Here is a 22,925-nt window from a genome sequence, read left to right on the forward strand (position 1 = left end):
CATAATTCTCTCATTTTGTCCTTCCTGTATTCTTCCTCCTCTGCCGTCAAAATCTCGTGTTTCCGGATATCCATGGGAGAGCCGCTACAAAGACTGGAAGCCCTACCTCATGCAACAGCCATATTGGACCCTGAGCTGCTCCTGCCTCGGCGTCGCCCAGGCACTCTCAAATTCACGCTCAGACAGTTATTGGCCTTACTATCGAATGGACATATACTTCCCGATTTGCACATTTCACAGAACTGCCAACCCTTGCTCCACGTGGTGTCCCAATTCAGGATAACTGGATATTACCTTTGGATGCCTACGATAAACCTTGGACGAGCGCGAGTATTTTGGCAGCCTGTTTTTCCTTCTCGTGATATATTTCTCGACTTTTAACGAACCCCCTCCAAGTAGTATAACCCATGCTCACCGTGTATTTCTCTCTCCATTCATCAGTAGACCCTCCTTTTGTTCCCCTAGTCGATCCTTTTCTCAGCCTGCTACCCATTGCTTGCATGCTAGTCTGATTCCAATTTGTGAACAGTGCGATATAAGTGAGTTTTGATTGGCCGTGCCCCTTGCATTCGTCGTCTGGACCTATCCACATGCGACAAGGAATTTCATCTTTTACTGCACCACCGAATCTTTATAATCTCAGCTTATTTATTATTATTCATAATTATTATATTATTATTATATTATATTATATTATATTATATTTATTATTTATTGTTATTCACTTGTTCCCCTAGTATTAATTTGTAAACCGTTGTTATTAGTTGTTGAGCAAATGTAATTACTGTAATCGTTAACCAAGTATAATTACACCTTGCAGTAACTTGACTAAAAAGAGTAAAGGTTAGTAATCTTCTTCATTTTTCTCAGTTTTTTGTATTACTGTCAGCCAAGGCTGGCAAGTAACAGCAGGTTTTTGTATAATTGTATATGACATTTTATTCCATGGAATTTTTTATGTTATCTTACAAAGTACGTGTTCATACGAAAAAATATTTACTGTATACTGCTGCCATATTATTGGTCTAGCTCTGAAGGTCGTGATGTTCTTACATTTTAGTTTTATTGTTTCACAGAAGGCTTTGCTTTGCATCGTCAAATGTGTACATCACATTTTGCCAGTGGCTGTGAGCTGTGAAAGAATTTTTCTGTATTGTATGACAGTTGTTTCAGGTTTCTGTTTGAAACTCAAACATATTGTAATATTGTTTCAAATTCAGATATTTGTGACTAGGTGTTTTGTGCAGTTAATCATGCTGGAATTGATTTTCATAGGGTGTTCGGTGCTAGCTTTTTTGCCGAAGAAGTTGAAACACTAACGACAAGCAAATCCTCTTTACATTTGGTGAGAAATAGGTATAATTTTTGTTTTTAACAACACCTAAATACCCAATACTCTGCAAGGCTTGCCACACATATGGCTCTTTGAACTTTGTACCAAACATAGCAGGTGTTAATTCACTGTCTGTGACGCAGTTTGCTGGGAGTTTTATCTTGGCTACAATTCAAATGTGGCATAGTTTGCCTAATGCAGTTGTGGAATCTTCTGATCACCAAATATTCAAGCTAGGAGCAAATTCATTCTTGTTTTCTACTGACATCTGAATTTCAGGTGTATTGGTTTTATTTTCTATTCTCTCATGTTTATTTATTTATATCACCTTCTCCTGTAACTCTCTCTCTCTCTCTGCGGGCCGATTTCCCTTTGGAGCTCTCTTGGGTTTATTATATTCTGTTGACTCTTAGCAGTAAGGGTTTTCTTCAGCTGAAGATTTAGAGAAAGAGAGAAATGGTTGGTCAGGAACTTCAAGCACTTTTGGTGAAGGTAGTGACAAAGTTCCACAAGATCCCGCAGCAGCTATGAAATGAATTTACTGTGTGATACGAAGTCTAGTGCAGAACATACACTTGAATTAGGTAATCAGGAGACAAATGTATTTGTGCAGAATGCAGACAACAGTGAATGTTTGATAGGTCAGTTTCATTCAAGGGGATGACCGGTCACCAGATTATCTTCCGCAATGGACTGTATGAAGCATGTATAGAGAACACCTGAACGTATCCTTTGCACAACTCAGGGAGAACAGCGCATAATATTGTCAGCAGGACTCCTCTGGGCCACCAAAAGAATTGGAATACACAGACCTACTTGGATGAGAACTATGATATGGGATGCAGGAAGTGGGGGGGAGATTTCTGAAAGATAAAACACAGGGAAGACTTGAGTGGCGGAATTGGACAGACGGCCATTGCATCTCCTCACTGTGTAGGAGGCAATGAAGATGCTGATATACCTGTGTGAAACAGAATTTATATTCAGTAAAAGCTTCTAGGTCATTTTAAGAATTGCACAGAGTTAGGAGCACTGTCTTCTATATGTTTTTTTAGTGTGGTCAAAATATATGAGATGTTTTATCTGGTCCCACGAGTTGCCAGCATGATGGAAAATTATAGTTTGGTAGGGCCAGTGTTCCTGGAAAGTTTTTGGATATTGTGAGAGTATTATTGATAGTTTAAGATTCACTGGTTCAATAGTAAGCAGTTTTATGTAAAGCAAGTACGTTTAGGATTGGTTAATGAACTCTTCACAAGATCTTGATGACCTCAGAATTTTTTTCTAGTGCCCGGATGTGCTGAAACATTTTCTGAGCCATAGAGATGTTGTCATCTCTCCTGGTACACTTAGCAATTGCAGATAAGTTTTTTCCAGCAGATATTTTGTTATGTGATGTCTATAAGTACAGCTACATCTGTGACACTGTTGTCAGGGAAAGGCCAAGACTCTTCCAAAATCCTGTAAAAGGATCCCAACGTCGTATTTCCTTTAGAACTGAGGAGGAGTCTTCAGAGCCCATTTAATGTGGCTCCCAGGCCTTTTGCTAAAAGTGAGGTGAGGGTAAGGTGTGAGGCCACTGTATGGCAGTGACACAGTGTTCCTTATACAAGATGAAGTGACAGTGCAGTCGAAGGAGGTTTAGCATTAACCAACTGTCTCCTTAACATATGCCTAGCCTTATCTCTGTTTCTCTGTGCCAGAAATAAACTGTTGAAATACCTGTCACGTTTGTATTTGTGAAACTAATGAGTATTTTAATTTGCTTTCCATAGTTTCACGTTTGACCAAACCACTTGTTCTTTTCTGTAGACTTTTTTTTATATAGCGTTGCTGGCGTAATTGTATACAAGAGGGGCAAATTTAATCATTTAAATAATATCAGAAGATTTGATTTGGCCACTCCTGCAGTATGGTACAACTTTCGAATCCATTTCTAAAGTTGTACATTTCAAATTGGATCTAAATATAATACCTCATGTAATTTGAATATTGTTAGTGAGATCTTTGTAACATTTGTAAGTGATTAACTTTGCTTATTGTAAAATTCCTTTTGACGTAAGTTTGGACGTGTCTGTTCTCTCTTCATCAGGGACACTTAGAGTCTTCTAATTGCAAGTTACCTTCATGAAATCTTTTACTTACAAGCTCAGATAAGTGCAGCAAATTAAAAGTGATTACATTTGATTAACAAGGAAATAGTTTGTGTTGTATATATATTGGTGGTTATTAGATACAACATTCATGATTCACTAGACAACAATTTTAATGTTCTGCAAATATTCTTACAATTTTAAACATTTTTAGGCAACTGGTTGTTTAATTTTTATAAATCACATGAGACCAATTAATTTGTCAATGGTATTCTATAAATATGTTGAGGGAACACAGAGAAAGAAGAAAGGTTCTAGATTACTGTTTCTAAGCATAAAGACAGTTTTTCCATTGACAACTGCAAATTCATTTTTTCGAATGGAATCTTGGTTTTTGGTTTCATTTTCAAGCTGAGTAATTGTTCTTTATTTCTTTTATTTTTATATAAAGTATTTTCTTGAGTTTGCACTTTGCAAAAGTTTAATAGATTTCCTTTCTAAATGATGTACATATTTATGTAATTTGTGTCTGATAATTTGCTTACAAACACAATGAAGGTTATCATTTTCTTTTAAACCGACATATTTGCTTGGCACAGAATTAATTTCGAAATTTCCTGTATATTTTAAAGATTATTAACAAAAAGTAACATGATTTCTCTTCTCAGCTAAATTCAACTCATCATTCTGACTATATAATAGTTTTGTTTATCTCTTTCAAAGATATTAAGATAAAGTACATTTATTTAGCTTCAAAATTTTTGGTTTTCAAATATATTAAGATGTACAATCATTTAGCTTCAAAATGTTTTGGTTTTCCAAAGAGATTAATATAAAGTATAATTATTTAGCTTCAAAATGTTTTGGTTTTTCAAAGATATTAAAATGAAGTAAAATCATTTAGCTTCAAAAGGACACCAGACTCGACATTCTACCAAAAATACAGGTTCATAGAAAGCGATATAAGAACATGATCTCCAAGCTCACGAGCAGTAAGCCAGAACAGAATGTTTTACCACAGGATTGAGTGAAAGTAATCTAACTGGGCATAAAGCAGGTTTATCAAAACAGTACAGAGTTCGACATGGCCCCAAACTTATGTCAGAATGGAATTCGTGTCGAAATCTCTGTCATTTTTTAATGTAAAGTTGAAAGTTCTAAATTTTAAAGCTCTAAAATTGAAGGTCTCTTTCAGATGTAGTTTGTTAAACTTTGGAAAGAATAAAGGCTTGTGTCCACACTCCGAGGGGGCTTGCTTTATGTAACTGCTCCATCACTCTTTGCTGTTCTGCTGTGCCACCAGAGGCTGCGTAGGAGTCGTAAACAATCCCTGAGGAATGAGAAGTGCAGTGCTGTGTTTCTTCGCTGAACTGGAATGAAGTTAAGACATGGCATTTGACTTCTGTTTGTTTACCGAGAGCATTTCTTCACTTTGGCATCATCCAGATGGTTAATGTTTGCTATAATGTGTGTTGTAAATGGCTTGTTTATTCTGTCTAGAATTTATTATAACTTGAGACTAAGTTACTGACATTTTTACCTAGTACTGATAAGAGTTCATTTTATTACTTGGCTGATTTTAAAATCTGTAGGAGTTTCAAAAGTACAAAAGATAATCTCAGACACTCTAGGCCTGGAGATAAACCTGAGTCATTTTCTTAACTAAACAGACTGTCAGATTTTTTCAAGTTATGTTCCTCTAACTTGGAACAAAGTTGCCATTTGAAATTAGGACTGAAGGTTATAGAAATGAATTTAGATTTTATAAACTCTTCTGGTGATCTGAGACCGTCTCTAGCAATGTGGTTTTATCTTGCTCATGTCATGACTGGCATAAATTTTATGCCTAGAAAGTATTCTGTAAAATTCAGGTACAGTACTTTGGTAACTTTATCAGATGTGCTGAAGAGGTCATTCAGTTTTGCTGTATAACCTAATTTTTGTAAAGAATGCATAAAATAAATAATAAGTCCAATTTTTATGAAGTTAGAATCTTCAGAAAGCCAAAAAATCAGTCTTAGATCTTCCACTCTGTTCGAGAATAGAAATACTCTGAAGAACAGAGAACATGACACTGTTAAGATGCTTAAAGCACCAAAATAGGAATATATTTTATACATGACTTTCATTATCTTATAAGTAACATTGTGCTTATGACAAAATGGATTGATTATCAGGGAATATTTCTCAGTATTCCATGAGACATATTTGTATTAATTTGATCTGAAGATGAACACTTTTGTATGTCTTTATTAGACCCAGGAATTTTGTATTGACACATTTATCTTTGTGAGAATGTAGTAATTGGCTTAATATCAATTTATACCACTGCTTCAGAAGAAAGAGTGAATTTGAATGCAAAACTTATTGACTCTCGAGGCCTCTTTAGTTTGCGTTGTAACATTTTCCCTCGTAGGACATTTAAGAGTTTCGTGTATACTTTTCTTATGTGAAGGTTCATGAAGACTCCTTAGAAAGGAGTCCAGTATCACTCTACATATGTCTGAGTTTCATGGGCAAGTTGTGTTTCTGGCAGTGCAATTGACTGAAGAACAGTGCAACATGCAAATGGTTGTGTCATTTCTCCCCGAGAACTGGCACAGCAATCTTGTCATTGTCTCATGTTGTATGTACAAGTATCATTATTTCCTGCTGTTATGTACCAGAAGGTGAAGCAAATGGCCTTGAATCATGAGGGTAGAGTCATGAGATTCAGTTGCCCCAAGTTCCTATGGAATAGGTTCCTAAAAGCGGCCTAGAAATGTCATAGATTGCTTAAGGTAATAGATTAAGTGGGTCCTCATTGTTGTGTTTATGGAAAGATTTCAGATGTCCCTTCTTTGTAGAAAGTTCATGACAACATGGAAGCTTTGTTTTTGGCCAATTTGGTCTCAGGTTTTGATTTGCTGTTGAGTGTTCATAGTCATATGGAGCGGACGTAATTTACCTCCTCCCCCTCCATCTGGGGTATGCTAGTGTGTGTCTTGCCATATTTTAATTCAGGAACAATCTAGACCTATTTCCACTGTGTGGACATATTCCTGAAGACTGAGTTTCTCTGATATAGAAAGTTGAGGCACACTTTCATGTTTACTGTGTGGACTTGTAGTGCTCTCACTTTATGCAGATTTTGTTAGGTTTAGTCTGTGAAGATTGGCAGATAGTACATTTGAATGCAGGCGTTTTTTGGCAACTTTTGTCTTATGGAATCCATTAAAAGTAAAGTAGTCTCACTGTTCTGTGATATTTTTGTATTTGAACTGTTTAGAACAGATTTTAACTGTTTAGTACAAAACATTCATAAAACCTGGGAGGTTGATTATTAACATAATTTCATAGCAACCCAATGTATCAACAGGAGACTTTTTCATTCCTAAGAGTTCAGAGATCTTTCCTAGGAATCATCTGTTTAAAAATACTTTTGCTGTGATATCAGGTAAATGGCAATTTAGAACATTCATATTTTGCACAGCCCTGCTATTTTAAATTATTTCTGTTGTTTTCTCCTAAATAAATTACTGAAATTGGTCATGAAACTCAATTTTGTTCTCTGAGAAATCATTGCACAGTTAACATCACTGTTAGAAGTTCCCAGAAGATTATTGGAAGGTGGTGATTCTATGACTAATAAAACTTCAAGACTTTGAAATATTTCCTGGTATTGCAAGTGTCTATCTCAACTCTACACTTCATTCATAGATGGAAATGATTCTTGAAACTGGACATTTACTAAGAAAGCCCAAGTTAACCAAGACGTAGAAGCAGCTGATGTGTAATTTTCAGAGGACATTATCACTTGGGAGACTTGTAAGGCAATGCTAAACTTCTTCCTCTTTTGAGATGTTCTTTTGTGTTGTATTATCTTGTGGAAGTTGTACAGGGTCTTCAAATCATGACCTCTGAGGAGATTGCAGAGGGATGCTTCCTTTCTTGTTGTCTTTGCTGAAAGTTCTCGTTAGGCAGTTTTGCTGTTCATGTCTCCCACCAGAAGTGCCCATGGCTCTTGGGAGTCAAAGCTTCAGAACTGATACTTCTTCTTGTCCTATTCTCCAGGAAGACCGATTTCAAACTTTCACAGCAGATTACTAGAGGAGCAAAGACTTACGATGGGTACTTGAGGCTTCTACTAATCTTGCAGCAGAAATTCAGGAACTGAGAAGGAAAATGAAGGTAGTTTTGAAAAGGTGTGACAATAGTGTTGAATTTACATGGCTGGAGTACGGTGGGAACACCTTATTACAAATGGAACTTTGGTAGAAATGTGCAGCAATGCATTGTGGGTTTCCTCCTGTCTTCTGTGAACATTTACTCTGTGGAATCTTGACTCCTGCTCAGATTTATTTTGGGAAGATCTAAAGGGTTCACCTTTGACTGTATCAGGTATCACTGAAGTCTGTCTGAAAGAAACCTTTATTTGACACTTAGCTCTTCTTGGGAATCTGCTTGTGCCAGTTTATTTCCTCTCCTGTGGAACTCTGGAAGCTCCCTTTGATGACCATTTTTTGTTTATGGAAGTGTCCAGTTAAATGCTGCTTCTTCTATCCTTGCCTTACCAGTAACCTTTGCTGTTACTTGGATCTTCTTGTTTATGGCTCCAGTTGCTGAATGGAAATTGTGATTTATGAAGCAGCTGATTTGATCAGGTCTTTGTCTTCATTTCTGTTACGAAGAATCTCTCTCTCTCTCTCTCTCTCATATGCTCATGTAGTGTTTCACTGTCTGGCCTTTGTTGGTTCTGCTTTTTGTTTTTTTATTACTGATTCTTTTGATGGTCTTCCATTTTGTTTGGTCTGTGATTTCCTTATAAAGTCTTTATCAGCTACTTTGAGGTATTGAATATCTCTCTCTCTCTCTCTCTCTCTTTACCAGTTTTGATCTTGTAGTCTGTTCCCTCTTCACAAAAAAGGAAGGACTCATTTGACAAGTTTCCAATGTCTCCAGCAGAGCAGAAAGGTCTTATTTCTGTTTTCCTTTCCTGAAACTGTGATATGTGCAACAGTGGCTTTATCATGTCCCTTTATTGTCTTGTAATTCCCGGAGATTCAGTCTTTAGTTCATTTTTTATGTTCACGTAAGGTAGCACTTGAGTCTCCTCCTGTTCAGCAGTACCTTTTGCTGCTAATCTCTCTCTTTCATTATTTCAAATCACATGACCTCTGACGACTTTCCCTTCATTTGTTTGTGCCTTGGAGTTGTGAATGAAAGCAGCACTTGATGCTGTACCTTCTAAATAGACATCCATTGGTATTGCTTCTGTGGTGAATCTTTCTTGATTTTCTGTACAGTGTACATTTGGTCTGTGAAAGCCTGAAGATTGTTTGTTGCTGTTATGAGATAGATCTTGTCTCTTGTGCTGATTTTGTCGTTCCCTTTAAGTGGTGCATTTACTGATGGTTTGATGAACCAGAAAGGAGACAAAAAAAGAGTTTGAGGTTTTAGGCAAAAAGGCCTATGACAGGTAGATCTTTGTCAGAGATTGGTGCCAGTGGCTGGAGGAGATGGTATGCTTACCCCTGGCTGACTGTTGAGGAGAAATTCGACCCTGGAAGATTTCCTGTGAGCATGATTCCATTTCAGTCTTTGGTTGATGGAAATATTGGAAGAAGGGATTTGTTGGAGTTCAGTTTTAGAACAATATTGAAGGATGCCTTTGGTGCAATGGGGTTTGTGTTGGTCACAGCTGTTTTAGACAGAGAATGTGACGTCACTGGAGTGAACAGCTTTTTCACAGCCTCTAAGATGTTCCCACTAAACTCACTTGGACTAACCCTAGTGATGAGATGTAGTTGAAGGTGGAACCTCCATACACCACTCAACAAGTCTTGAATCTTGTGAGTGGGAGTATAGTGTTCCTCTTTCAGTCTGCAATAATAATAATAATAATAATAATAATAATAATAATAGTATTAATAATAATAATTAATAATAATTAATCATAAATAATAATAATTAAGAACAATAATAATGACAACAATAAAAATAATAATAATAATAAATTATAAAGGTTGTTGTTGATGCTAAATGTTACTTCACTTGAGGGGATTCCTTTATGCCCAAGAATCTAGATTTGGTTTTGTTTCTGCTATATTTGACTCAGACAAAGAATGATGCATCTCCTAGCAATTTGGTTCCTCCCTATTTCTGGTGATTGCCGTTAGGTCTAGTTGTGGGTCAGAGGAACTCTCTGAAAGCTTCCAGTTCATGAATGGTTACGGGAAGTAGTTTCCATGATCACGGAGAGTTTATCGTAAGATTTCAGTTGGGCGGCTGCTGTGGTTTTTTGCACTCCAGTCTTTCCCTAACTGCTGTGTTTTTCCAACTGGCTTCAAGTTGTTATTTTTCCTTAATTTGCTTACAGTTGTCCTCTTGTTGCATTAGCAAAGGTTGTTTGTGAGTTTGAAGCCTGGGTTCTCACTTCTTGTATGTAAAAGGTCCACAGGACACATTATAGTTGTCTTCATTGTTGGATGATGAGATTTGGTTAAGAGCATTTGATCTGTTTTTCTATTGGTTGCAGGTTAAGCTCGTCCTTCAGGAAGGTAGACAATGTCTTATTCATAATTTTTGTGATTGATTTAGTAAGCTGGACATATGGTCATTGCATCAGGTTAAACTGGAATATCTTGGTCCATTTATCTGCAGCTTGAGCCAGGGACTGCTGGGTATCAAGTTCCAGTTTCAGAATATTCTTTCATACAACAGCCGGACAGTTGGTCTGCACTGTACGAATGTTTCTGCTTCCTGTTGTAATGTTGAGAGTGGCTAGATTTTCCACGAGTATCTTGAAGAGAATGGTTTCTTGTCTTCTTGTGGAGCTCAGGATGAAAGGGAATCAGTTATGATAAAACATTTGCCATACTCAGTGCTTGTGGATTAGTCTGCAGGAATTTCCCTGTCCTGTGAATTTCACACTCAGCTGATTGAGTTGCAGGTTTTCTGTGCCGTTGACAACTGGTCTACAGGCTTTTTGGTGCCTGATGAGTTTGGATGAATAAATGGTTTTGTTCCCAACTAATTATAGTCGTACAGTATATCTTGGTGTATTAAAGTATGTTGGGTCAGATTCAGTGTGTCTGAAGTACAGTACCTTAAAAAGAAAGAAAATAATTTTGTAAGGTTTTTCGTGGGGATAGGTCCCAGAACCCGCCACAGTAATGCAAAATCTGCAGAAATGCAAAATCCCCTTTAAAAATGCCTATAACTACCAAATACCCTGTACCCATTAAACTGAAATGCTTATAACTGTCCATTTTAAAAATTCGCTGCCTAATTTAGTAGTTCAAACAAAAATATACCTTAATTTATCATACCGAAACGATTTAATGTCAATTCAAACAAAAATACACCCCTTATGTATCGAGATTGCCTCTATTGCATTTGTAAATTCCATGTATATGGGCCCCGAGCTGCAGTAAAGAATATTATTATTATTATTATTATTACAGTATTATTATTACAGTATTATTATTATTATTAATTATTATTATTATTATTAAATACAAATTAAATAAATCTGTCTTACAAAACATTTGACAATTAATAGTGACAGCAAACCCCCCGGGTTCGAGTTCTCACAATTCGCGGACTCAGTGATTCGCGGAATTTTCTTTGGAACCTTTATATAAATTATTCACCCATTCGCAGATTTTTTCATAGAGCAGTATTCTATATTTTCATATTATTTTCCTGACTAAACACTGTACACTACCTACATTTACATTTTATGATAAAATAATGATTTACAGTACTCATTTTCAGATATTACTGTTAAGTTTAATCAAATTAAATAATATTAAATAGTAAAAATAATAACTCTCTCTCGCACGGAAATGAGAGAATTTTTATGCATATGTAATATGTATGTTTATTTGCTTTGTATGATAAATGATATACTAATTTTCAAATATTAATATTAATAATGTAATAAACACAGCAAAATATCAATTCATTAAAGAAAATAGGCAGTTAAAGTGTTTTTTGACGGGCGTGTTAACTATTTGCGGATTTTAACTATTTGGCGGGGGGTTGTGGTATGCATCCTCCTGCTAATACGGGGGTTTACTGTATACATAAGTATAGCTGTTTTCTCTCATAGTATTGAAGTCGTCCCGTTTTATTTATATATCGGTAAAAACAATTTAACACTTAATTCGCTTTTTTCCGTAGAGCAACACTGTTTATTCACTAATTACTGAATTTTTTCAAATTTTCATGATAAAAATAATTTACAGTGTACTTCCGCTTTAGTAATGTTATCTACAAAATCCATGAGTTAGTGACAGTTCCCCTGCAGAAAAGTGATTCATGTGTTCCACAAAAATCCGTGCCAAAATGTAGCGTGAAAAAGTGAAGCGCAAAAAAGCAGGGTAGCACTGTAGCTTGATGAGGTCAGCTAGAGATTAAAAACGGCCATTTGTGCAGACTTCAATTAAAAAAAGACACATTTCAAATATATATTTGCCTTTTGGTTCACAGAATATGCAGGAAACAGCTATATTATGTACATTTCAGATATATATTTGCCTTTTGGTTCACAGAATATGCAGGAAACAGCTATATTATGTACAGGCAGAGTGATTTTATGCAAAGGTCAGGTAAATTCCCTGCCCACCAAGGGAGACATTTGAATGCTGCTTTTTATCTCAGCACCAAAAACCTGTCTTTCAGAGCCTGGCCTTGGTGGGTACATTGCCTGTGCTAACTCGTTAATGCAGGGGAATGCGACAGCAGTCCAATTGGACGCCTTATTGGCTGGGGGGAGGCCAGGGGTGTCCGGGTAGTACCCTTCATTGATGTCATTCCCATTTCCCAGTCTTTTGCTCACTTGAGAAGCATCACTTGAGGTGTGTTTGGTCTTACTGCTTTCTGGAGAGCCTTTATGAACCTCGTGTAATAAACTGTACTTGAAAGAAGGACTCCTGTAAAATTGTCTGAACAGTAATATGTCATTCATTCGTACTCATAGAGTTTTCTGAAGGGAATATTAATCTTACTTGTGATCTTTTGAATGCAAGATATGTGCAGTTAAGGTAACAGAGTATTCATCAATGAAAATATCTTTGAGTAGATAAAGAAGTTTTTATTTTGTCTTCATGTTGATGCAGTGATATAAAAAAATAAGGTTATTTACTGCATTAATTACAAGCATCAGTGTTGCATTTCCTAATTCTTGTGTGACTGAGCAGACTTCAAAGTGTTCATACTTCTGTGTTGGTGAATTTGGTGTTAAACAGCCTTAAATGTTCTGTTCGTCCAAGTGGGACTGCTTTCAAAGCAGTGTGAAAGAGTTAAGGCCTATTAAGTCACCTTTTGAATATTCCATCTTCATGAACTGGACTTGGAAGAACCTAGGCCCTCGAAGTCAGGATATGAGCAAAACTGAATGACCTTTCCACAGTTCCTTGTCAAGAGGCCTCTTTTCAGCTCTGTGGTAATGTTACCCAAGAACTCCTTTCTTTCTTGCAAGAAACTTTCTGTGCATCTTACAGTCATAATGTGAGATTGGAGTCAATGAAAATGCTTTGCCAAAGATGGTCTCTGACCACTCAGTGAGTTGAAAGTCTTCATTTCCTTCTGTCTTGGGTTCATCAGGCATATTTGCTCTCTTATTAGAGACCTTGGAGAGAAGGAGAAACAGTCAGAAGTTATGAGTAAGACGTGAGAACTTTTTCTCAAGTCCTGTGTCCAAGATTTATTTGTGGGACATTTAGGAAACCCTCCTGAATTTCAGCCAAGCACAAACTGACTCCATTAGTAAGCAAAGAAAGCCAGAAGCAGTTTCAAGTCATAATAATCCTCTAGACATTTGTAGGGCTTTTTAGAGACGACCAGTTTCAGCGAGCATTAACCAAATGGATGATGTCTTGACAACAGAAAGCGTCCAGTAGCCAACAGTTGTCGAATACCACACTGACTTCCAATTCAGAGAAGAAAACACACATGTCATGGGAGTTATTCTTGGGTTGTTCCTGACTCCTACAAAGGGTCTCTGGTGCATGGCGCCTCAGAGAAGGCTCTGCAGTTGCCCCAAAATCACTTAAATAAAGCCTGCCCCTTTTTGAGTGGGAAACTAAACTTTGTATATTGAAAAATAATTTAATTTTGTTATTTATAATCATCTGATATTAACATTTTATTTGTTAGTAAATAAAAGTGTTTGTCTTTTAGTTTTGTTTTTATCAGTTGTTCTTTCAAATGTAGAAGGCATTAATATATTGTAAACACTGCTATTACAAAAGTATAATACATAAGAAACTGTAATATAACTGTGGCATTTGTCTACACAATAAGAAACAGTAATCTGAAATCTTTACATAAAAGGAAATTATTCTCATTTTTCAGAGTCTTAATGTTAAAGGTTCAATATAAACACAAGTCAAAGGAACAGAGTCCAGCTCAGAAGCTCTTTCAAGACATCACGTCTCCAGACTAAGGCGATGTGATGTCTCCAAACTGCTCGCAATTTAATCTACGTTCCTCTGACATTTGGCTTTAACAGCTGTCAAGTTTAATTCTGCATAAACACCACCAGTTAAACAATCATTACATGAACCTAATTTTACATTCTGAATCTCTGTAACTTTGGCACTTGAGCCTATCTGTGAAAGTTAATTTACCTGAAGAACAGTTTTACAAATTAACTTTGAAAACACAAAACACAGGAGTTGATATGTGTATCATGTAGCTAAAACCTTCCTTTTCTCCTGATGCAAAATAATCAACAAAATGTGGTGAGTGATGAAGATTCCATAGTATATTATTCTACACTTGGGCATTATCAATACATTCCACATTCAAGTGTCACTCCACATTCTTGGCTTCACCTAACCTTAAGTTTACACTTATTCAGCTAAAATTAACATAACAGTGAGTCTGGTAAGTAAAGAAAGAAGTGTGTAAGTTTAGATGTTACTGCAATTGAAATAATTATTTTTGTTATTTGTATTTACAATAAAATCTTACACCAAACTGGGTTAAAAGGTGCAGTATTGGTCAAGAATTATGCCTATGTGAAGAATTCATCTTCAGAGAAACTACAAATGATGAAGTTTCTGAAAGAATTTCCTTAAATAATTAATTTCCAAGTCTGACATCGACACAGGATGTGTATAATGGCTTTAAAGTGTTGACCTGCATTATGGGAAGACAGACATTGCCAAAGAGGTTTTAACAATGGAAAAAAAAATTTACAAGAAACTTTGGGTTTTTGTAAAGCAAAGACTGAATAACAAATGTCAAGTTTAGTCTCGTTTAGTTTATTTTTAGTTTCATTTAGACTAAAAATGGTACAGCATTGCTCTCTGATGTGGGGTATACTAAACGTGTCTGAGTGTACACTGTACTACAAGGTCCAAGTTACTTAACTGACACCAAAGCCTCTAAAATGTAGAAGGACCACTTTCAACACATACAAAATATACATCAAATAAAAAGGAAAAACATCAAACTTTATACAAAAGATATTTAGGAATATTCTGCCAAAATTCAACATTTTTTGTCAGCAGTTGAGATTAATAAACTATGTCAAAAATTTCAAGATAATTGAGAATTGTAAACCTGATAAAATATCTAAAATTGCATTTGGTATTTAAAGAGGACAGATTCATTTATACTGTAAAAATCAATTTTCTCTCTCTCTCTCTAAGTATATACTTGGCTTCTATTTTTTTCAGCTTCATTGCTCTGATTATTTTAAATCTTTAAATATAATTCTACTTACAAACCCAAAGTTAATAATGATTATTTCAGCCTATTTTAAGTTCCGAATCTCTAAACTGGGCACTTAGGCCTTTGTAACAAATAGTGACCTCACTGCAATAACTGAAGCCAAGGACACTTAAATGGTTGGAAAAAGTTATAACAAAGTAACTCAATACTATTTCCATACTGACGGTAACCCAAAACTATTTCAGTACTGGTGAAGTCTTTACCTGGCAAAGATATTCTCAGACACTCTTAAAACCTTCCATATGATTAGGTACATTCCACTTATTCAACAATGGCTCCTGTTTAAGCAATGTGGTCCTACAAAGGCTCTTTGAAATCGGTTGCAATTATTTCATCTTCACTTTTATTCTAGTTTTTTCAAAGGTTATCTTTGGAGTCCAGTACAAGCAAATTCATGCCTTAGTACAGATCCAAGAACTCACTCTTAAAATGGGCATTTTCCAATAATGGGATGACTAAACCCCACATAGCATTTATTACTGATGGATTCTACCTTTACCCTTAGTGCGTCTCCTCTATTATATGTGACACAACTCTGGAATACATTACTGAAGTTACAGTTCTTGAGCTGTACAAAAATAAAGCAAACTGTAGGTATAGGGAGGCATTTCACTTATGACTCATAACAAATTTAGATTTACAATTAGCATTTAACTCACAAACATATACAATTTCCTTTACTGTGGTATTCATAAACTTCTCTGAACAAAATATGACAAAGCTGGACCATCATTTGCCTTTGTACTGCGATATAATTCTGACACTACAGTTAACATACAGAGGTCATTTTAATTTGCTTCAGCCCCCATACTATACCTTTAGTTTGCTACAGTTTGCAGTTGACCGAGACCCCAAAGAGGAGTACTGCGTGCACATTGCAACCCTGCCTGCCCTAATCACCACATTCAAGGCAATAAGTTGGGTCAGGGCTGCCTTTTAACACAAGGCCTACAGTAACCCCTACTACAATTAACTATTTCAAAACTTCTTCCATTTTACAGAGCCCATAACTACTTACATCTTTGTTCTACTGTACTTTTCGGTGTTACTTTATGATATGCTATTTTTTTAAGGAAATTTCAAGTGAAAAACGATGCACCACAAGACTACAGAGATTGCAGTATACAAGCCCCCCTTTACCCAATTATGATGCACTTTAGTCAACTATCAGTGTTAGCATCAGGAACTTAACCTCTCTCACTTTCTATTTCCAAAGAACAGCTCCAAAAGCCAATTCGTTCCTCAAAGGGGTGACTTCAGAAAAGGAAAGACAAAGGTCACTGCAACATTCATACCACAACTCCCAAATACTGGAAGGTCACCCAGTGCCTACGACTTCCATAATGTCAGTTGCTTCATTTACCTGAACAAAGAATAAAATATGAAAGAGAAATAACAAAGTCTGCTCAAGAAGAAGACGAAGGAATCACTTGCACCAAGGACCAGCCATTAAGGAACACCATTAGGAAGACCACTCGACAATTTGGTTGCAAGACGAACAAATCATCTTCATGAAATCTTTGTGGTATTGAACCTCTCACAAGAAGAGACAACCATTAGAATTTAAAATAAATATCCAGTATTACTGGGAGGAGGGTACACTGTAGTTTGGTCAGAAAATGGTGATGATTATACACGTAACTAAGTCGGCAACTGGCACTGGACAGGTTCCTTATCTGCTACCAATAAGGAAGACAACACCTCCGTGCTGACCTTCCCACAGAAGGCTCTAACACAGACAGAACAGCTCTCCTTGACTGTCTGATCATTTACACAGTGTCCTGTGATAAACTGACCAAAAATGGCATCTCTCAAGGAGAGGCCTCTTGGACACACCTGGCCATGACATCTGCAGCTGCGCACGAGAGGTGGGTCCCTGCAGAGAAACAGCATGAAGGTGTGACACACCCCTCCCTGGAAGGCCTCAACACATCTGATGCTGCATAGAAAAAGAACATAGTAATTAGACAATGCACTTCTAACAATCATAGCATTAAGAAAGCCACAAAATGTAAAGCAATGAATAGAATCTTCTGAATGTGGAAATGAATCACAAAAACACTAAACACTTGAGACAGAAGGAAAAAGAAAACTGTTGCCAATTAACCGAGCAAATGTTCAACTTCGTACAAACAATTGCTTCCTGTTTAGGGAAATCCACATGGAGGCAGCATTCAGTGACTACTCTCCACAACACACCACAAATGTTGGCCATATTTAAGAGCATCAAGCCTCCATTCAAATGCAGACTGTGGTCTTCACATCATGTTTTTTTAATAAACAAAAATTATTTGGTGATCATTGCAAAAGCGAAGGTGTGAATAAGAAAAATTAATGAACATTAACAATGTAAGATTCACACAATTTGTGAAAGCTTCACCAATTTCAAAGATCAGTTTTAATATCACAGCTAGTATCTGGTCAACCTCTGCAGAGGAAGACTTTTTAAAGAGAAAGGAACAGCATTAACGAGACATCTGTGCGATAAGGAAAGTTTTGCAAGTTACAAAGAGGAAGTTAAGTAAGCAACAGAAAAGTCACATAGTACAAATACCACCGACAATCCATCAGTGATTACAGTGTGGAGATAAACAAAGTGTCTAAGTCCTTGATTCCTGTAAGCTCTCATATCAAAATATCAGGCCTATGTAAAGAACCCATAATATTATTACCTCTAGCAAAGAATGACAGAGCATTTAATGAACTACTGTACAAATTTACTGTGTGGGTTGACCAGATAAGCCAGTCCTCTCACAAGATACCCAATCCTCATAAATACTTTATGCCCCACCTGTGAAGTACCTGATATTTCCAAACCACTGGTAGGCCTACATTCAAAGCCCAGCCTCCCATTGGGGATAAAAGACAACCATCCTAAACATCTTTTGAGCAACTGACTGACACAGCCACCAAAGATACCACTAAGTAGAAGGATGTCATCTACAAAAGCACCATTCACATACATACCACAGCTAGGCATTATCCCTAATGCTCTGGTGTCTTGGAAATAAAGAGTAATACTCATAGTAGGCTTTTGCACTACAACAAAACTAGCAACCTAAGGTCCAAACAATACAGTATCTCCTTCAAGAGTATATATTCTGCTTTTCCTGGAACACGAAAACATTTCCAGCATCAAAAGCAAATAACAGAACTCTGAACATATGAAACCAAGAACACCCCGAAGCAGGTAACCAGTTCTGTTGGTGTTCCCAAAAAGGAGAAGGAAGACAAATCAGCAAAGACCCACAACTCTTCCAGGATCATCACAGAAAGACCCTGAACTGACCTTATGGCTCCCTCTCCACAAAGATCCCTTCTCACAGAGGGAAGATTAGCAAGCAACCCTACACAAATAACACCAAAGATCAGTCATCTCAGAAATCTCTGTAAATGGACACCTGGCTGAAGGCCTTGTTCAGAAGTAGATAACTGAACTCAAAAGATATAAAGCATCATCCACAAGCATTAAAAGACCAAGGATATAAAAACAAGTTTTGCAACAACATTACACAGTGGCAATAAGATCTGTTGTTGAACACAAGTTATATGTGCATTCATACACACCCTGACTGAGTGACTTGCGTCAACATATTCATGTGCAGCCATTGCATTATAAAAATAAGATAAACCATTTAACTCACAAGAACCAAATTTACAGCTGTTCCTAGACATTTCTAAAAACACTGTTACCCCAGAGATGAAAATGCATTCATGAACAAACCCTTGTGGGTCCACTTTACCAGCCTCACAGATGAGATGGGTCTTCTGAAACTCCTTCACAAGAACTAAGAGAAGCAACAGAACACTACACTTCACTGATCAGTTCTGAGAAATGTCAATAACTGGCAGCACCTGTGATGGAAGTGTCTTCTACCCATTTTTCATAATTTAAAACAACTAATCACTGCCAGCTGTAAACCCCCACTCTTCAGACTCCAAGATTTCTCAGGATTTTGGGGAATGAGGGTGTTGGTCCCGGGGTCTTTCCCCTCTTCACAGGCATCACAGAAGTCCATTTGATTGCTGCGTCCACTCCTGTCTTCACTGTAAAATCCAGTATCTGCTGAGGGTTCCTTCAAGCCAAAATATCTCAAAAATGCTATTTTTATAATAAAATGAAGTTTTATATATACTTACCAAGTAATTACACTGCTGTAGTTTCTAACTCCCACTGCAGCTTAAACTCAAAATTCGTTGTAGTGCTTCAATGGTTTAGCGTAGGTGACTAGTCCCGCTCACTAAAGGGAATACCAGGAATGACTTAGCAGACAACTTCATTCTGTTTGTGCCTTATGTCCATCAGAGGGGACGAGGGTGGGCTCTGTTACTGTAATTACTTGGTCAAGTATATATAAAACTTAATTTTATTATAAAAATAGCATTTTTATACAAGTAACTTACCAAGTAATAACTTACCAAGTGATTACACTGCTGATTCCACACTGACAGGAGGTGGGATACATGGGCATATTCTACCCCAAAACATTAAGTCATGTAATGGAATTTGAAACAGAAAAGTTGCTAACATTGAAAACAATGCTTGTCACTTCCTTATCAGTTAAGAGAACTACTGCAGGAGAATGCTGCCTCTGGTTGCTGCTCATCTTAACCTGTAGTGTCATGGGGTATAGACGTGGAGCACCTCTACTTAAGTGGGAGCTTTGCAGCGAAGGAAGGTTTCCAATGGCTAGCAAATCTTAAAAAGGTGCCCGTGCCCTGGGCATAGAACCAGAATAAAAATCAGACAATGCTGACACCTACACTGCAATAAAAAACCACACCCAAACCACTAAAAAACTGGTGGGTACTCCAGGTACAATGTACCCCCAGGCTCCCCCCATGGACTCAACACCCTGAATCAAGGTGAGGAGATAGAGGAGGGAAAGAGAGCTCCCTATGCTTCCTCTCCCAACACCATGCCAGCCACAGATAAAGGTCCTAAGGTACTACAATTTTCAAACAGTTTCCACTTCCTTCAGGTGATGAGTTGTGAAGACCGACTTGCACTTCCAACAGGTAGATTGTAAGATGGACGAGAGGGACACGTTATGCCTAAAAGCAAGAGAGGTAGCGACAGCTTGGACCTCATGAGCTTTCACCCTAAGAGAAGGCAGGATGTCCTCTTGGATCTGAGAGTGTGCCAACTGGACAGAGAGCTCTCTATTCTTCCTCAGAGCCAAGGATGTCCGGTAAGTTCTTAGGGAGAAAGAACAGATCCAGGTCTTGGGTAGGTCCTTGTTCTTGGCTAAAATCCAAGGGTAAAGTAGCAAACCGCACCTCCATATGAAAAAACTTAGCCTTTATTGATGGCTTGGAACTCACTAATATGTTAGCTTTAGCCAAGGCCACAAGGAAGAGTCTTCCGAGGAAGGTTTCTCAGAGAAGAGGAATGAAGGGGTTCAAAAGAGGGACCTATCAGCCACTTCAACACTACGTCCAGGTTCCATGAGGCTGGATCTTCCTTCCTTGCTTAGACGTACCAAAGGACTTGACGAGGACGTCAAGATCTGGGATTGACGCAAGATTCAGGACCCCTGTGTTTAAACACTGAGCTAAACACAGCCTGAAACCCGTTAATGGTGGATGACAAGGGTTTCTTAGATCTCCTTGGATAAAGAAGGAAATCTGCAATTTGGATCACAGACCTCTCTGAAGAAGAGATGATAAGTCTGAGACATCAGCTTCGGAAAACTGCCCACATAGCCTGGAAGACATGGCTAGGAAATCGACGCCTGCATCTTGCAATAGCTTCTGCAGCTAATCTTGAAAACCCTTACACTCTGACAAGCTTCCGGAAGTCTGAAGCCTGTCAGGGGCAAGAGTGGACAACCCTTTGGTATCTCTTAAGCGAGTAGACATGGTTTTTAAGGGAAGGAGTCTCAGAAAATCCACCAACAACTGTAGCAGGTCCTGGAATCATTCTTTCATGGGCCAGTACTGGGCTATGAGAGTCATCATAACGCTGCGACGAGCCCCAAGACTTGTTCACCACTTCCTGACCATGTTGAAGGTCGGAAAGGTGTAGTGGTCCAAGTGGGACAAATCTTGCAGTATAACATGTTATCATTATTATTATTATTATTATTATTATTTTTAAGATAGTTTAACCACACCACTGAGCTGACTATCAGCTCTCATAGGGCTGGCCTGAAGGATCAGGATGACATACCTGGTCTAGGCCATAGGCCTAGAACTGGGACCAAATAGGTCATTCGCATGATGAATGCATGAAAATGAAGTTTAAAAGAAAAAACTGTATAATGAACATGCTTTTACACTGAAACACATGTATATAATGAATACATTTGCTTGTTTCCATAGAAAAAAAAATTAAAGATTAAAATAAAATAAAATAAAAAAAAAAATAAAAAATTAAAATTCACAATAAATTACATAAAATTTATCTTTTATTCATTAAATGCCCTACAGGCTTCTGTATTTTCATTATTTACTTGGTTTTATATTTTGTCTATTAAGTTGCACTTCTTCATGAATTTTAAAATTGGGATGACTGAAAATGTATAAGATTCCGACGAAATTTCCCCCATCGATTTATTTCCAAAGGTTGATACTCGTTGATTATATTTTGAACAGTCACACAACACATGTTTGACTGTTATCAACACTTTACATTCTGGGCACTCAGGAGGAGGGCCATGCGGACTGTTCATCAAGTGTCCATGTGTCAAACGAGTATGGTCTATTCGCAGACGCGTCAGATTACTTGTGCGTCTCTCCCTCTAACATGATAAGCTCCATTTTCCAACACTGGATTTTATCTGTTTCAATTTGTTATTTATAGATTCCTCGTTCCATATATTTTGCCATTTACTTACAATGATTGTTTTTATATATCTTATAAGTCACTAATTGGGATTTTTACATTTGCTCTTGCCATGTGGACTACTTCTTTAGCTGCTTTATCAGCTTCTTCATTTCCTTTAATCCCTACATGGGCAGGGATCCAACATATCTCAATATTTTTTCCATTATTATACAATTTGTGGCGTTCATATGTAATTTCCTGTACAATATTATTTTTTGAGTAGTAACCTTGAACGGCTTCTATAGCACTTCTTGAGCCGCTAAAAATCACAAAATTACTGAATGGTATTTGCTTTATAATTCTGATGGCTACTGCAATTGCATACAACTCTGCTGTGAAGACTGAGGCACTATTAGGCAAAGATAAGATAACTAATATGATTTGTTCTGGGATATAGCTGCATATTCCTACTCCATGTTGTGATTTAGACCCATCTGTATATATCACATAATGTGAACTTTTTCATCTTATATGATCTATGGTTTTTTGTCTATGGTATTCTGGAGTATAAGAGGAACTTTTTGATAAATATTTCAACTGCGTGCAGGTCCTTACTTTATTCACAGTCCAGTGGGGTAGTAACTTCACTGTTGAAGGTACTTGTACATCTGTGTTCAGTGACTTGAACAATCTATTAGCTCTAATTGGGAAAGGAGGTGGATAATTGTTCATAAATATATCCCTTACATCAAACAGATCTTTCGTTGATGAATCACTTGTCTTGATTCTTAATGCACTTTTCATTGTTATGAACTCTCTATGGAGGAACAGCGGCAGTTCGCTACATTCGACTTGTACTGAGGAGACTGGTGAGGATCTAAATGCTCCTGTGTATATTCTTAGTCCTTCATCGTGAATTGGATCTAATATTCTCAGTGCTGCTTCAGATGCTGAACCATATATTTCACTTCTGTAGTCAATGATTGATAACACCGTTGCTTTA

The 22,925-nt window shown here is 37.2% G+C and overlaps 1 long non-coding RNA gene across 1 annotated transcript in view; it reads left to right on the plus strand.

Moving 5' to 3' along the window:
* The window catches only part of LOC136835893 (uncharacterized), a 59,756-nt gene extending 53,354 nt beyond the window's left edge, over window positions 1-6,402 (plus strand). Inside the window, exon 4 of the long non-coding RNA XR_010852273.1 lies at window positions 4,622-6,402. This is a non-coding gene — a long non-coding RNA (uncharacterized lncRNA). The remainder of the gene's footprint in view (window positions 1-4,621) is intronic.
* Window positions 6,403-22,925: the final 16,523 nt, after the last annotated feature.

Source organism: Macrobrachium rosenbergii, chromosome 55 (genome assembly GCF_040412425.1).
Source record: "Macrobrachium rosenbergii isolate ZJJX-2024 chromosome 55, ASM4041242v1, whole genome shotgun sequence".
Lineage (NCBI taxonomy): Eukaryota > Metazoa > Arthropoda > Malacostraca > Decapoda > Palaemonidae > Macrobrachium > Macrobrachium rosenbergii.